Raw genomic sequence first — 14,494 nt, 5'->3', positions numbered from 1 at the left:
TGGGCTCTGCTGATGCCTCAGCTAAATATGTGGATATATGATGGATAAATGTACAGACCTGTGTATACAAATGATAAATTCTGATCTCTGTATGCAAATGTTTACGTATGTATGGCATGACCAACTGTACAGACCTTCAAATTATTTTATGAATAAAGTATATTTTTGAAATAAAAACAAGTGTGCTTCCAATTAAACCTGTTGGACCTGGTGTTGTGTGATTTTTAACTTAATTACTGGAGGACAGTTAAAAGTCAACCATAATCAACCAAGATTTGGAGATGCTGGTGTTGGACTGGGGTGTACAAAGTTAAAAATCACACAACACCAGGTTATAGTCCAACAGGTTTAATTGGAAGCACACTAGCTTTCGGAGCGATGCTCCTTCATCAGGTGATAGTGGAGGGCTCGATCGTAACACAGAATTCATAGCAAAAATTTGCAGTGTGATGTAACTGAAATTATACATTGAAAAATTGATTGTCTGTTAAGCCTTTCACCTGTTAGAATACAGTGATAGTTTCACTTCTTTCATGTGTAAATCACAAAACCTTTTTTTAAAAGTTGCATTCTCGGGTTAGCTGTTAACAATGGTGATAGCTAGACAATATGTTGAAGGTGTTGGCCCCCTGTGTTCTCTGTCTATGACCTGATGTTTAGATTGATTCTAATCTAAAAAGTGAGATAACAGAGTTTTACATAAATTCATGCAGTTTTTGAGCTCAGAGTTTTACATGAATGCATACAGTTTTTGAACAAAGTACAATGTAACTCTGCAAGTACAAGTTCATCCCACAAAATATATGTGAGCATGTGGGTCTTTGTCTGACTCTGTGTGTGTGTGTGTCTGTGTCTGTCTGGGTTGGGGGTTGTGAGTGTGAGAAAGTGTGTGTGTGTGTGTGTGTGTGTGTGTAGTGAGTGCAGAGTGTCTTAAGTCTGTGAGGGGGTGCATGTGGGAGTGTGTGTGTCTATAAGGGTGTGTCTGGGTGTGTGTGTGCGCATCTGTGTGTACCTGTGTCCGTGTGTTTGTGAGAGTGTGTGTGTGTGTAGGAATATCTGTGTGTGTGTGTAGTGCAATGGTGATCACCTGTAATGTGACATGAATCCAAGGTCCTGGATGAGGCCCTCCCTATGGGTACTGAACTTAGCTATCAGCCTCTGCTCGGCCACTTTCCTCTGCTGCCTGTCCCGAAGTCCACCTTGGAGGATGGTCACCTGAAGGTCCGAGGTTGAATGTCCTGGACCACTGAAGTGTTCCCCAACTGGGAGGGAACCCTCCTGTCTGTTGATTGTTGTGCGGTGCCCACTCATCTGTTGTCGTAGCCTTTACTCAGTTTCCCCAATGTACCATGGCTCCGGGCATCCTTGCCTGCAACGTATAAGATAGACAACATTGGCTGAGTCACATGAGTACCTGCCATGTACAAGGTGGGAGGTGTTCCCACGTGTAATGGTGGTATCTATGTCCACAATCTGACACATATTGCAGTGTCCACCGTGACAGGGTTGTATGGAGAGCCGGGCAGCTTGATACGAACAATGATCTGTTTGAGGTTTGGCGGTTGTTTAAAGGCAAGTAGTGGAGGTGTGGGGAAGGTCTTGGTGAGGTGCTCATCCTCACTGATATTGTGTTGCAAGTCACAAAAAACATGTCGTAATTTTTCAGCTCCTGGGAAGTGCTGAACAACGAGTTAGCACTGCTGCCTCACAGCGCCAGAGACCTGGGTTCAATTCCCGCCTCAGGCGACTGACTGTGTGGAGTTTGCACATTCTCCCCGTGTCTGCGTGGGTTTCCTCCGGGTGCTCCGGTTTCCTCCCACAGTCCAAAGATGTGCAGGTCAGGTGAATTGGCCATGCTAAATTGCCCGTAGTGTTAGGTAAGGGGTAGATGTAGGGGTATGGGTGGGTTGCGCTTCGGCGGGGCGGTGTGGACTTGTTGGGCCGAAGGGCCTGTTTCCACACTGTAATGTAATGTAATCTAATCTAATCTAATCTAAACGAAGGGTACCCTGTCAGTTGCAGCACGTGGCTGTCTCCTGAGGAGGTCATTACGGTTCCTTGCTGTGGCTCGTCGGAACTGGTGGTCGATGAGTTGAGCATCATACCCCGTTCTTGCGAGAGCATCCTTGAGTACTTCCAGGTGTCCACCATGTTCCTCCTCATCTGAGCAGATCCGGTGTATGCGTAGGGCTTGTCCATAGGGAATGGCTGTTTTAATATGTTTTGGGTGGAAGCTGGAGAAGTGTAGCATTGTGAGGTTGTCTGTGGGTTTGCGGTAGAGTGTGGTGCTGAGGTGTCCGTCCTTGATGGAGACGCAGGTGTCCAAGAATGAGACAGACAGTCGAGAGTAGTCCATGGTGAGTTTGACGGAGGGATGAAACTTGTTGATGTCACTGTGTCGTTTTATCAGTGACTCCTCACCATGGGTCCAGAGGAAGAAAATGTCGTCAATGTACCTGGTGTACAATGTTGGTTGGAGATCCTGCATAGAGAAGAAATCTTGTTCGAACCAGTGCATAAAAATGTTGGCATATTGGTGTGCAAATTTGGTCCCCATGGCTGTTCCGTGTGTCTGGATGAAGAATTGGTTGTCAAAGCTGAAGACGTTGTGATCGAGGATAAAGCGGATGAGTTGTAGGATGGTGTTTGGAGATTGGCAGTTATTGGTGTTGAGGCTGTTGCCGTGATGCCATCATTGTGGGTGATGCTGGTGTGGAGTGCTGAAACGTCCATTGTGATGAGGAATGTTCTCGATTCGACTGGTCCATGGGTGCTGAGATTCTGTAAGAAATCCGTAGTGTCACGACAGAAGCTGGAGATCCCCTGTACAATAGCTTTCAAGATGCCTTCCACATAGCCGGAGAGATTCTCACACAGGGTCCCATTGCCCGACACGATGGGATGTCCCGGCCTACCAAAATAAATGTTGGTGACGGAGTTGTCCTCCGACATGGCTAAGCAAATCAATCAGTTGTAGTCAAGAAGGGCACAGAGAGTTAGGTAACAATGTACCAGAAAATGGCCACATTCCATGAATTCATCAAAATAGAATACAACAATTTCAAAGGTTATGACTAATAACAGTGAATATACTCTGGAAAATTCCTCTTTATCCCACCTTAGTTGGTCAAAAGCATTTCAGGAGATGTCAGGAACAAAACCTATTCTACACATTATTTTCTATCTACATAAAGTGAAAATAAAATTGCAAGTGTTGCCTGAGAAGGTACAAAACGAATTTGATTTGGACTCCATTTGGAAAATTGTGATTGCAGTACTGATTACCTCAATGCCCCTTTGTGGAGAACATGTTTAGCTCCCTCTATAGATCAGAAAGTCAACATCCACCACAGTGGCTGGTAATGCTTTGATGAGGCTCACCACTTTCAGAAAGTACAAGAACTAACATTAATGCACTGTACTGAGAAATCAGAGATTTGAGAGAAGTGTGGTCAACTGATAAATTAGCCCTTCTTCTTTCATTTCATTCTGGCTTATAACAGAGAAGACAATGAAGTAACCTAAAATATAAAGTGAAAAAGGAATTGCAAGTGTTGCCTGGGAAGGTACAAAACAAGTTTGATTTGGGCTCTCTTTGGAAAATTTTGATCGCAGTACTGATTACCTCAATGCCCCAAATTCACAAAGAGGTGAACAGTATTAACTTTCCAAAGCACCAATAGATATCAAGTTCAAAATACAAGCCCAACAACTTAGTATGTACATAAACAAATTGAAGTCTGCAAATTCAGATTTCAATTCTCTCCCAACTCATCCTATTATAATCTGAAGAAGGGCTCATGCCCGAAACATCGATTCTCCTGCTCCTTGGATGCTGCCTGACCTGCTGCGCTTTTCCAGCAACACATTTTCAGCTATCATAATCTGAGCCTTCATAAAAAAATAGGAAGAGACCCTGACTATACAATCTGCTTTAGATAGACTTCATCCACATACTTGGGAGAATAACAAGGCTGCAAGTTGATTAATCACATTCTGAGACATGAGAAATACTAGTGGACAGATTGTAATTACCAGCAGGACAGAGCACCATCTGAAAGAAAAGGATTTCTGCTAGTCTTTCATTTTGGTGATAGAGACATAGAGATGTGCAGCACGGAAACAGACTCTTCAGTCCAACTCATCCTTGCCAACCAGATATCCTAAATTAATCTACTCCCATTTGCCAGCATTTGGCCCATATCCCTCTAAACCCTTCCTATACACATAACCAGCCAGATGCCTTTTAAATGCCATAATTGTACTCTCCTCCACTACTTCCTCTGACAGCCCATTCCACACACGCACCACCCTCTGCGTGAAAAAGTTGCCCCTTTGGTCAGGTTTAAATCTTTCCGCTCTCACTTTAAAGCTATGCCCTCTAGTTTTGGACTCCCCTACTCTGGGGAAAAGACTTGGCTATTGACCCTATCCATGCCCCACATAATTCTATAAACCTCTATAAGCTCACCACCCCCCTCAGCCTTCAACGCTCCAGGGAAAATAGCCCAACCACTACAACCACTGCCCTCTCCCTACAGTGAAAACTCTCCAACCCCGGCAATATCCTCGTAAATTTCATAAAATTGGTAGCAAATGTGCCATAAACAAAACCATAAATTGCCTCATATATGCAGAGGGTCTGGCAGCATCAGTGGTGACAGAAACAAAGTTAATGTTTTGTGTCGATGACTTTTCACTGACGCTGTGTGCAGTCTAAGCTATGAATCTGGACATCACACTGCTAAAGTGAGACTTGAAACCCTGACCTTCAACTCAGAGAAGAAATTGCTATTGACTGAAAAAAGAAATTGCGTTGAGTCACTTTGAAAGTGGTAGGGAGATAATGTAATCCTGCACTTGGAAAATGTGCGATGCATTCAGGGAGTACAATTCAGGCAAACGTTACAATTATCTGGGATTCTCATTGTCTGGGCACTGATTTTACTGGATTTCAGTTTAGAGTTTTTGGTCTGGTATTATTCGATTGAAATGACATTTGGTGTTCTTAATCACAAGGGCTAGTCACATATTTCATTTGTAGTTTCATCTCCAGCATCAGCCCAATTATCTTAAGTGGATTTCACCAAACTGCTAGGCAGGAACCATCATAAACGAATGAAAAGCCTTTGGGAAGTCACCAGCGTTAATTTGAGAGCTCCAGTTTTTTTGATTTATCTCATTTAATTGGATATTAATATTCACTGTGACTCAAACCCGACACCAAGTAGAACAGAAGCAAAAGGAAACAAAGGTCAGAGCTTTCATGGACTGAGTAAATGTTAATATCTATTTATTGCACATGATTCATTTTGAAACATTTTCAATTATGTTGCTGAAATTTCACATTTCATTTGGAAAATTCGAGGGTGGGTAGGGAAAGTATTTCCTTGCATGTACTCATTATCTTTTAATGAGTTGACATGGAAGGTGAAGTTACTATGTTCACTCCAGAGAGTAAATATCACATGGGACTGCAGCCACATCTGTGTGGTGGTGACAGGTTGTGGGGCACGTTCTCTGCTAAGGGAGGGCTCATTGCATGCTGCATAATGACCTTCAATTGCTGTGAGATTTTGCAAGCTGCTCTTGAGAACACTGGTGAAAGTACTCCCAGCTAGATGAACCTCCAGAGCCAGTTCTATCCTCGATAGCTTCAGAGTGAACTACTCGTGGGGAAAATCGTTGCGATGCTGGGGAACTGACGGATATGTCAACACTGCAACTGATTAATTGCAGCCAGATCCATAAGGAATCAGAGGTGCCGAGGCAGATTGCAATTAGCACAATCTATTTGGTCATTCTGAGCTGCTGAGGATATTCGAACACTGCAAATTTAAAGCTGAACAGCCTGTGGGGAGCTAGGGAAGTGATTGCTGGCCTCTTGCTGAGATCTTGGTATCATCGATAGTCACAGGTGAGGTGCAGGAAGAATAGAAGCTGGCTAACGTGGTGTTGCTATTAAAGAAAGGCAGTAAGAAAAGGCAACGGAACTGTAGACCAGTGAGCCTGACATCGATGGGTGGGCAAGTTGTTGGAGAGAATTCTGAGGGACAGGATGTACATGTATTTGGAAAGGCAAGGATTGATTAGGGATAGTCAACATGGCTTTCTGCATGTGAAATTATGTCTCACAAACTTGATTGAGTTTTTTGAAGAAGTAACAAAGAGGGTTGATGAGGGCAGAGTGGTGGCCATGATCTGTTATGACTTCAGTGAAGTGTTTGACAAGGTTCCTTATGGTAGACTGGTTAGCAAGGTTAGATCACATAGAACACAGGGCGAACTAGCCGTTTGGATACAGACCTTGATCAAAGGTAGAAGACAGAGGGTGGTGGTGGAGGATTGTTTTTCAGATTGGAGGTCTGTGGCCAGTGGAGTACCGCAAGGATGGGTCCACTGCTTTTCATCATTTATATAAACGATTTGGATGTGAACATAGGAAGTATAGTTAGTAAGTTTGAAGATGGCACCAAAATTGGAGGTGTATTGGACAGCGAAGAATGTTACCTCAGAGTACAATGGGATCTTGATTAGATGGGCCAATAGGCTGAGAAGTGGCTGATGGAGTTAAAATAAGTGTGAGGTGCTGCATTTTGGAAAGGCAAATCAGGGCAGAACTTATACACTTAATGGAAAGGTCCTGGGGATTGTTGCTGGACAAAGAGACCTTGGAATGCAGGTTCATAGTTCCTTGAAAGTAGAGTCATAGTTAGATAGGATAGTATGCTTTCCTTTATTGGTCAGAGTATCGAGTACAGGAGTTGGGAGGTCATGTTGCGGCTGTACAGGACATTGGTTAGGCCACTGTTGGAATATTGCGTGCTTTCTGGTCTCCTTCCTAGGATGTTGTGAAACTTGAAAGGGTTCAGAAAAGATTTACAAGGATGTTGGCAGGGTTGGAGGACTTGTGCTCTAGGGAGAGGCTGAATAGGCTGAAGCGTTGGAGGCTGAGGGGTAACGTTATAGAGGTTTACAAAATCATGCTGGGCATGGATAGAATAAATAGACAAGGTATTTTTCCCTGGGGTGGAGGAGTCTAGAACTAGAGGGCATAGGTTTAGGGTGAGAGGGAAAATATATAAGAGGGAGTTAAGGGGCAACATTTTCATGCTGAGTTTGGTGTGCGTATGGAATCAGCTGCCAGAGGAAGTGGTGGAGGCTGGTACAATTACAACAGTTAAAAGGCATCTGGATGGGTATATGAATAGGAAGGGTTTGGCGGGATATAGGCCAAATGCTGGCAAATGGGACTAGAATTTTTAGGATATCTGGTTGGCATGGACTAGTTGGACTGAGGGGTCTGTTTCTGTGCTGTACATCTCTGTGACTCAATGACTCTACTCTGGCCAGTAGTTATGGTCAAACTGTGTCTGTCATGCTCACTATTTGGCTTTCAGTCCCATTAGTTTGTGAAATACATTTGTCCCTTATGACAGAGACTGTTACAAAACCTTTCCCATTATTTTGCTAATCTGACAGCTTTAGGAATTTCATGGCAAGAAGGCTGATGCAAAACATTGATTTAAATTAGCTGCATTTCCCTGTTAACAGTTCCCCAGTCAGCTTCGACAAGAGTCCACCACTTACTTCAGCTACTCTTCTCCTTTTTATATATCTGCAGAAGCTCTTGCTGTTTGTTTTTATATTAATTTCCATATTATTTTTGTAATCAATCTTCTCCCATTTACTAGATTTTTAATCAACAGCTGCTGATTTATAAAGAGAATCCCAATCCTCTGGTCTACTCTAGTTTGCATGCTTTATATGCTGTGGTTTTGATGTGATGTGGTAGTCCTTATTAACTGTGGGTGGATCACCCATTTCATTGAGTCCTTCTTTTTGACCCCAGTAAATTGTTGCTGAGCATTATGAAATGTCTGTTAAATTGTCTGGGCCACTGCTCATTGACTGACTTTCCCCTTTTGTCTATTTTCCCAATCCGCTTTAGATAACTCTTTCTTCATATTTCCAAAGTCACCTTATTTTAGGTGGGGCCAATGGTTTGATATCCGAGTTACTGAATTTGAAATTTTACCATGTTGCAATCAATACCCTCTAGACAATCCTCAACTACAACATCTCTTATTAATCTAATTTCATTATGTATTACTTGATCGAAAATATTCTGTTTTGAATAGGCTCTACGATGGACTGTTTCTGATGTACTCTGCAAATTTATCTTCAAGTTATACTTGTCCATCTGGTTTGTCCAGTCAGTATGCAGATCAAAATCAATTGTAGTGTCTTTCTTACACACCTCTAATATTTCCTGATTCAGTCCCACCGTGAGACAACTCTTTGGCCTCCAGATAACTCCCATCCATGGCTTCTTTCCTTCCTTATTCCTTAGTTCCACCCAAACTGATTATACATCATGATCTACTGCCTTCTCAGTATTCTACTGATGTTTTCCTTCATTGACAAAACTACTCCATCTCCTTTTCCTTTTTGTCTATTTATCTGGAATATTGAATACCCTTTAATGTTGAGTTCTGAAGAAGGGTCATTGGACTCGAAATGTCAACTCCGCTTTCTCTCCACAGACACTGCCAGACCTCCTGGTTCCTCCAGTACTTTCTGTTTTTGTTTCCGATTTCCAGCATCCTCAGTTCTTTGTGTTAACTTGTTTAAAGCCCGATCAACAATCTTAGTTATATTATTTACCAGGACAGTCCAAAGATGTGCGGGTTAGGTGGATTGGCCATGCTAAATTGCCTATTGTGTCCAGGGATGTGCAGGCGAGATAGATTAGCCATGGGAAATGCAGGGTTACAGGGATAGGGTAGGTGGGTGGTTGCTCTTCAGAGGGTTGGTGTGGGCTTGATGGGCCAAGTGGCCTGTTTCCATACTATAGGGATTCCATGATTCTATGATTCAGGGTTCCTAGCCTGGTTCAAATGGAGCCCATCCCACAAACAGTTCTCTCTTTCTCCATTACTTGTGCCAATGGAATTGAAATTGGGACCCATTCCTCTGGCACCAATCTTTGAACCACACATTTACCTCTCTAATCTTAGCTAACTGATGCCAACTGACATGTGGTTCAAGTACTAATCTTGTGTTTATTATCCTTGTGATTCTGCTCTTTTTAATTTTAGCCCTGAACTGCTTGCTATCCCTCAGCAGAACCTCTTTCCTGGTCCTATCAATGTCATCATACCTAGGTGATCACAACAGGATCCTTCCCTCCCAATCCAAATTCCTCTCCATCTCAGAAGTGACAGTCTTAACCTTGGCACCAGGTAGGCATCACTGTCTTCGGAACACTCTATCTTTGCAGTAGAGAGCAGTATCTAATCACCCCATTACGCTATCCCCAATTACTGCTACATTTCTCTAGTGTCACTCCATTTGAATGGTGCTCACTAGCACAATATTTTGGTCTTAAAAATATTTAAAGGTGTCAAGTCTTTTTGAGGAAGGGAATTCCAAAGTTTTGCAACCCTCTGAGAGGAAGAGAATCAAGCAGGGACTCAAGTGTTTTAGCTCCCTAATAATTTTCTGGGTTCTTAGCCAAACGCCTTTCATGACATGGAGGTGCCAGTGTTGGACTGGGGTGGACAAAGTTAAAAATCGCACGACACCAGGTTATAGTCCAACAGGTTTATTTGAAAGTGTAAGCTCTCAGACCACTGCTCCTTCATCAGTAAAAGATAGTAAAAGATCAAAGTGTCACACAACTGATGCGATGAATTGAACAACCCTAGAATACTGCTAAGTCTTTAATCACTTAGAATGGGGATGCAGGTTTTTGTTCATTAATGCGTAAATCCCAGAACTTCTTTCAAGTCCTGAGATAATGGGTGGCACGTTGGCACAGTAGTTAGCACTGCTGCCTCACAGCGCTAGAGACCCGGGTTCAATTCCCGCCTCAGGTAACTGTCTGTGTAGAGTTTGCACATTCTCCCAGTGTCTGTGTGGGTTTCCTCCGGGCACTCTGGTTTCCTCCCACAGTCCAAAAATGTGCAGGTTAGGTAAATTGGCTGTGCTAAATTGCCTGTAGTGTTAGGTGAAGGGGTAAATGTAGGGGAATGGGCCTGGAGGGTTGCGCTTTGGAGGGTCAGTGTGGACTTGTTGGGCCGAAGGGCCTGTTTCCACTCTGTAAGTAATCTAAATCTCATTGTCTGTTTCACTGAGTGAGTGAGATGTGTTTCTGTTATATGGGGGCAGCACGGTGGCTCAGTAGTTAGCACTGCAGCCTCACAGCACCAGGGACCGGGTTTGATTCCAGCCTCGGGCAACTGTCTGTGTGGAGTTTGACACATTCTCCCTGTGTCTGTGGGAGCTTCCTCCCATGATCCAAAGGTGTGCAGGTTAGGTGAATTGGCCATGCTAAATTGCCCATAGTATTCAGGAATGTGTAGGTTAGGTGCATTAGTCAGGGGTAACTGTAAGTGTTGAGGCGGGATACTCTTCGGAGGGTCAGTGTGGACTTGTTGGGTCAAATGACCTGTTTCCACAGTATAGGGATTCTATGATAAGGCAGTGGTGAGCTACCTCCATCACTTGTTGCAGTCCAGTGCTGTTAGGAAGAGTTCCAGGACAGCCAAAGAATAGCGATTATAATTTTAATATCAGGATGGTTGCTGAGTTAGACAAGATTGCAAGTCCATTAGTATCAGGTACCCAGTGAAATAGTATTTGATTCTTTTTTCATTAGATTAGATTCCCTACAGTGTGGAAACAGACCCTTCAGCCCAACCAGTCCACACTGACCCTCCGAAGAGTAACCCACCTAGAACCATTTTCCCTCTGACTAATGCACCTAGCACAATGGGCAATTTAGCATGGCCAATTCACTTAACCTGCACATTGGAATGTGGGAGGAAACCAGAGCAATGTGCAAACTCCACACAGACAGATGCCCAAGGCTGGAATTGAACCCAGGACCCTGCTACTGTGAGGCAGCAGTGCTAACCACTGAGCCACCGTACCACCCCACATTCTGAAATGCATAAAATGTGGCTGACTGATTTGAAATCTAATTTTCATATTTAAAGAATGACTACACTGGTATGGATTCAGCATTGCTGAGGTTTCCTGAATGACTCTCTTTTTTGAACCTCTCTCTTCACCTGAGGTGTGGTGACCTTCAGGGTAAAGCACCACTAGTCTCTAATAAGAGAGCAGCTCATTGGTCTGGTGAGACTATGGCGATTTTACCTTTATCTTTTACTCTGATCTCCATTTGTTTTTACACTGATGTACACTCATAGAATCCCCACAGTGTGGAAGCAGGCCATTCGGCCCATTGAGTCCACATCGCCACTCCGACAAGCATCCCACCTTCTTACCCTATCCCTGTAACCCTACATTTCCCATGGCTCATCCACCTCGCCTGCACAGCCCTGCACGTTATGGGCAGTTTAGCATGCCCAATCCACCTGACCTGCATATCTTCGGACTGTGGGAGGAAAATGGAGCACCCAGGGGAAACCCACACAGACACAGGGAGAATGTGCAAACTCCACACAGTCGCCTGAGGGCGGAATCAAACCTGGGTCTTGGCACTGTGAGGGAGTAATGCTAACCACTGAGCCGCCATGCTATTTTAGGTTTGGATACTTTCTAATGATATTGGGCAGGTACTTAAGTGTATCTTGGCATCAGCAAAGTGGTAACCACATAGGACCCACTTTCAGGTGGACATTTTTGACAGTTGTCCGGAAAAGATCTCAGGTAAAAATATTGGAGTGAAGATACATTACAGCACGGATAGTGCACCAGAAATCAAGCTGTGGATGTGAAAATGTGTTTAAACCATGGAATTGCTCAGATTTACCTGTCTAACTCAGGCTAAAGGAAAATGCAGATTTTTACTATCAACATTTATTGGAGTCTAACTTATTTTTAATCAGTCACAAAAAGTAGACAGGTTGAATCACTAACCTACAACTCTGCAATTTAAACTTCACTCCTTTCTTTAAATTCTTGTGCAGATGTAAACAATGCAAAGAGTTGGGACAAGGTGCAAATATTAATTGCGGAGAAGGTTAAAAAAATGTCTGAGCAGCACATTTCTGGCACCAGACTGGTCACCGATGTCAATGAATTGCTTTCTTTTGACCCCTCCTGATGATTTGCAAAGTCGTGATTGCCCTGCTTTTTATTTACTGGTTATGGATTTGTCCTTTCAGTGTCTGGGAAGGTGATTTTTTTTCACTTTAATACAAAGAACATGGAGAAATAAATATAAAATAAAGGGTACTATTCTAAAGGAGTAGAGATATCGGGGTGAATAAGAAATTGATGGTGGCAGGACAGGAGGAGGAAGCTGTTAATAAAGCATACAGTTTTCTTGATTTCATTCGTAGGGCATTGAGTACAAGAGCAGGGAAATGATGACGAACTAAGTTAGGATGCTGGTTAGACCTCAGTCGGAGAATTGTGTACAGTTGTGGGTGTCACACCAGGGGAGGGTTATGAAAACATTGGAGAGACAGAGGGGAAAGTGTTTACAAGAATGGATCCAGGAGTGAGACTCTTCAGTTAGGAAGAAAGATTGGAAAAGTTGGGACTGTTCTCCTTGGAGAAAGGTGAAGGGGAGGTTTGATAGGAATTTTCAAAATCATGAGGAGTCTGGATAGAAAAGACAGGGAGGAACTATTCCCGTTTGTAAAAGGAGTCAGAGCCAGAGGGCACAATTTTAAAGTGATTTGCAGAAGAGACAAACGTGAGGTGAGAAGTTACAGTCCAGAATGCACTTCCTGGAAGTGTGGTGGAAATGAGTTCGATTGATGCATTCAAGAAGACATTAGATAGCTGTGTAAATGAAAATATTGTGCAGGGGTTTGGGGAGATTGTCATTAACTGAAACGTTCAGGCAGTGCAGCCACTTTGGGTAAAATGGCGTCTGTCTGCATCGTAACAATTCTATGATAAAATATATGTTTTAGATCAAAACATGACATGTTGTGACACACCTCCAGGGTAGGTGGGACTTAAACCTGGCCCTTTGGCTCAGCGATAGGGGGCAACCACACTGTGCCACAAATTATACCCAATGGCTATCATGCAATAAATTAGATCATGTGAGGACAAGAGCTTCTTCTTGTTAAGACTCACAAACAGGGTGGTAGACACAGTAGACAAGGGAATGGGAAGGGTGGCAGTAACCTTCTATCCATTACTATTATTTACTGATCTATGCTCCTTAACTCTGTGATCCGCCTGTATTGCTTGCAAGACAAAGCTTTTCACTGTGCCTCAGTACATGTGACAATAAATTCAATTCATTAATACCACAGCTTGGTTGGGGGCATGTGGGGTCATGGATGGGGGCAGTATTCGATTACAAGGGGTCATGGATGATGCACTGGGAAGGTGTGGGCAGTGACAGAGTGTGACAATTACAGAGGAGTGTCTGTTTTTAATTGCACATGGAAGCAAAGTCCCACAGCTCTGATGTGAGCCTCTCACACAGCCTAATTTTATAACTGATAGGTGTTGTGGCTGCCTTTGAACTTATCCAACATCAACTACAGCTGGTGCCAGTCCTCCAAGTAATAAAAATGCAGTGTTTAGAGCCAATAATTCCTGAGGTATTCACACAAGGTTGGCAATTTCCCCAACTCCCACTACCTGCCTTGAGGATGAAAACCTGGCCTTCAATTCTCAGCAACTTGTACCTCCATGGGAGATCAGGGGTTAAGGATTGATCTAACTTGTAATTCCTCCTCAGTAAATATCTTGAAGGTATTTCTGCCTCTTGGTGTTTAATTTCAGAAATGTGGTTGGTAATTTTACTGTTTGTTCAGCTGAGGTTTCTCATTTATGAAGTATGATCATTTAGCTATGCAAGATAATCCTGAAAGCAGCATTCCTGAATTAGGGAGAACTTTACTGAAAGAATCGTACCCTTGGTGTATACAACACATGATTGAATGGGTCATTATAGCCATGGACAAATGAGCCGAATTCTAACAGTGAGGTGAAAGAGTGATCACTATTAACATCAAGGCAGTACTTGACCAAGTGTGGTATCGTGGTACGTGACTAAAACTAAGACCACAAGGAATAAGAACAGGAGTAGACCATTCAGCGCCTCAAGCCTGTTTCACCATTTGATAACACCATGGTTTGTCCAACATTCCTCATATCCACTTTCCTGCCCTTTCCCCTCAACCCTTGATTCCCTGACTGATCAAGAATCTGTCTATCTCAGTCTTAAATTTACAAAGGTCTCTATCCCCACTGTGACAAGGAGTTCCAAAGACTCTCAACCTTCTGAATGAAGAGATTCCTCCGCGTCTCCATCTTAAATGCATGCCCCTTTATTCTGACTCTGTGCCCTCTGGTCCTAGACTCTCATGTGAGGGGAAACTTGCTCTCAGCATTTACCCTGTCAAGCCCCTAAAGAATCTCTCATGTCTCAATGAGATCATCTCTCATTCTTCTAAACTCCAGTGAGTACAGCCCCAATCTTTTTAGCCTTTGCTGATAAGACAATCCCTCCACACCAGGGATCATCCTGAACCTTCCCTGAACTGCC

The sequence above is a fragment of the Chiloscyllium punctatum genome, chromosome 44 (assembly GCF_047496795.1).
Source record: "Chiloscyllium punctatum isolate Juve2018m chromosome 44, sChiPun1.3, whole genome shotgun sequence".
Lineage (NCBI taxonomy): Eukaryota > Metazoa > Chordata > Chondrichthyes > Orectolobiformes > Hemiscylliidae > Chiloscyllium > Chiloscyllium punctatum.
The sequence above is the reverse complement of the archived record's forward strand: the minus strand, read 5'-3'. Positions refer to the sequence as shown.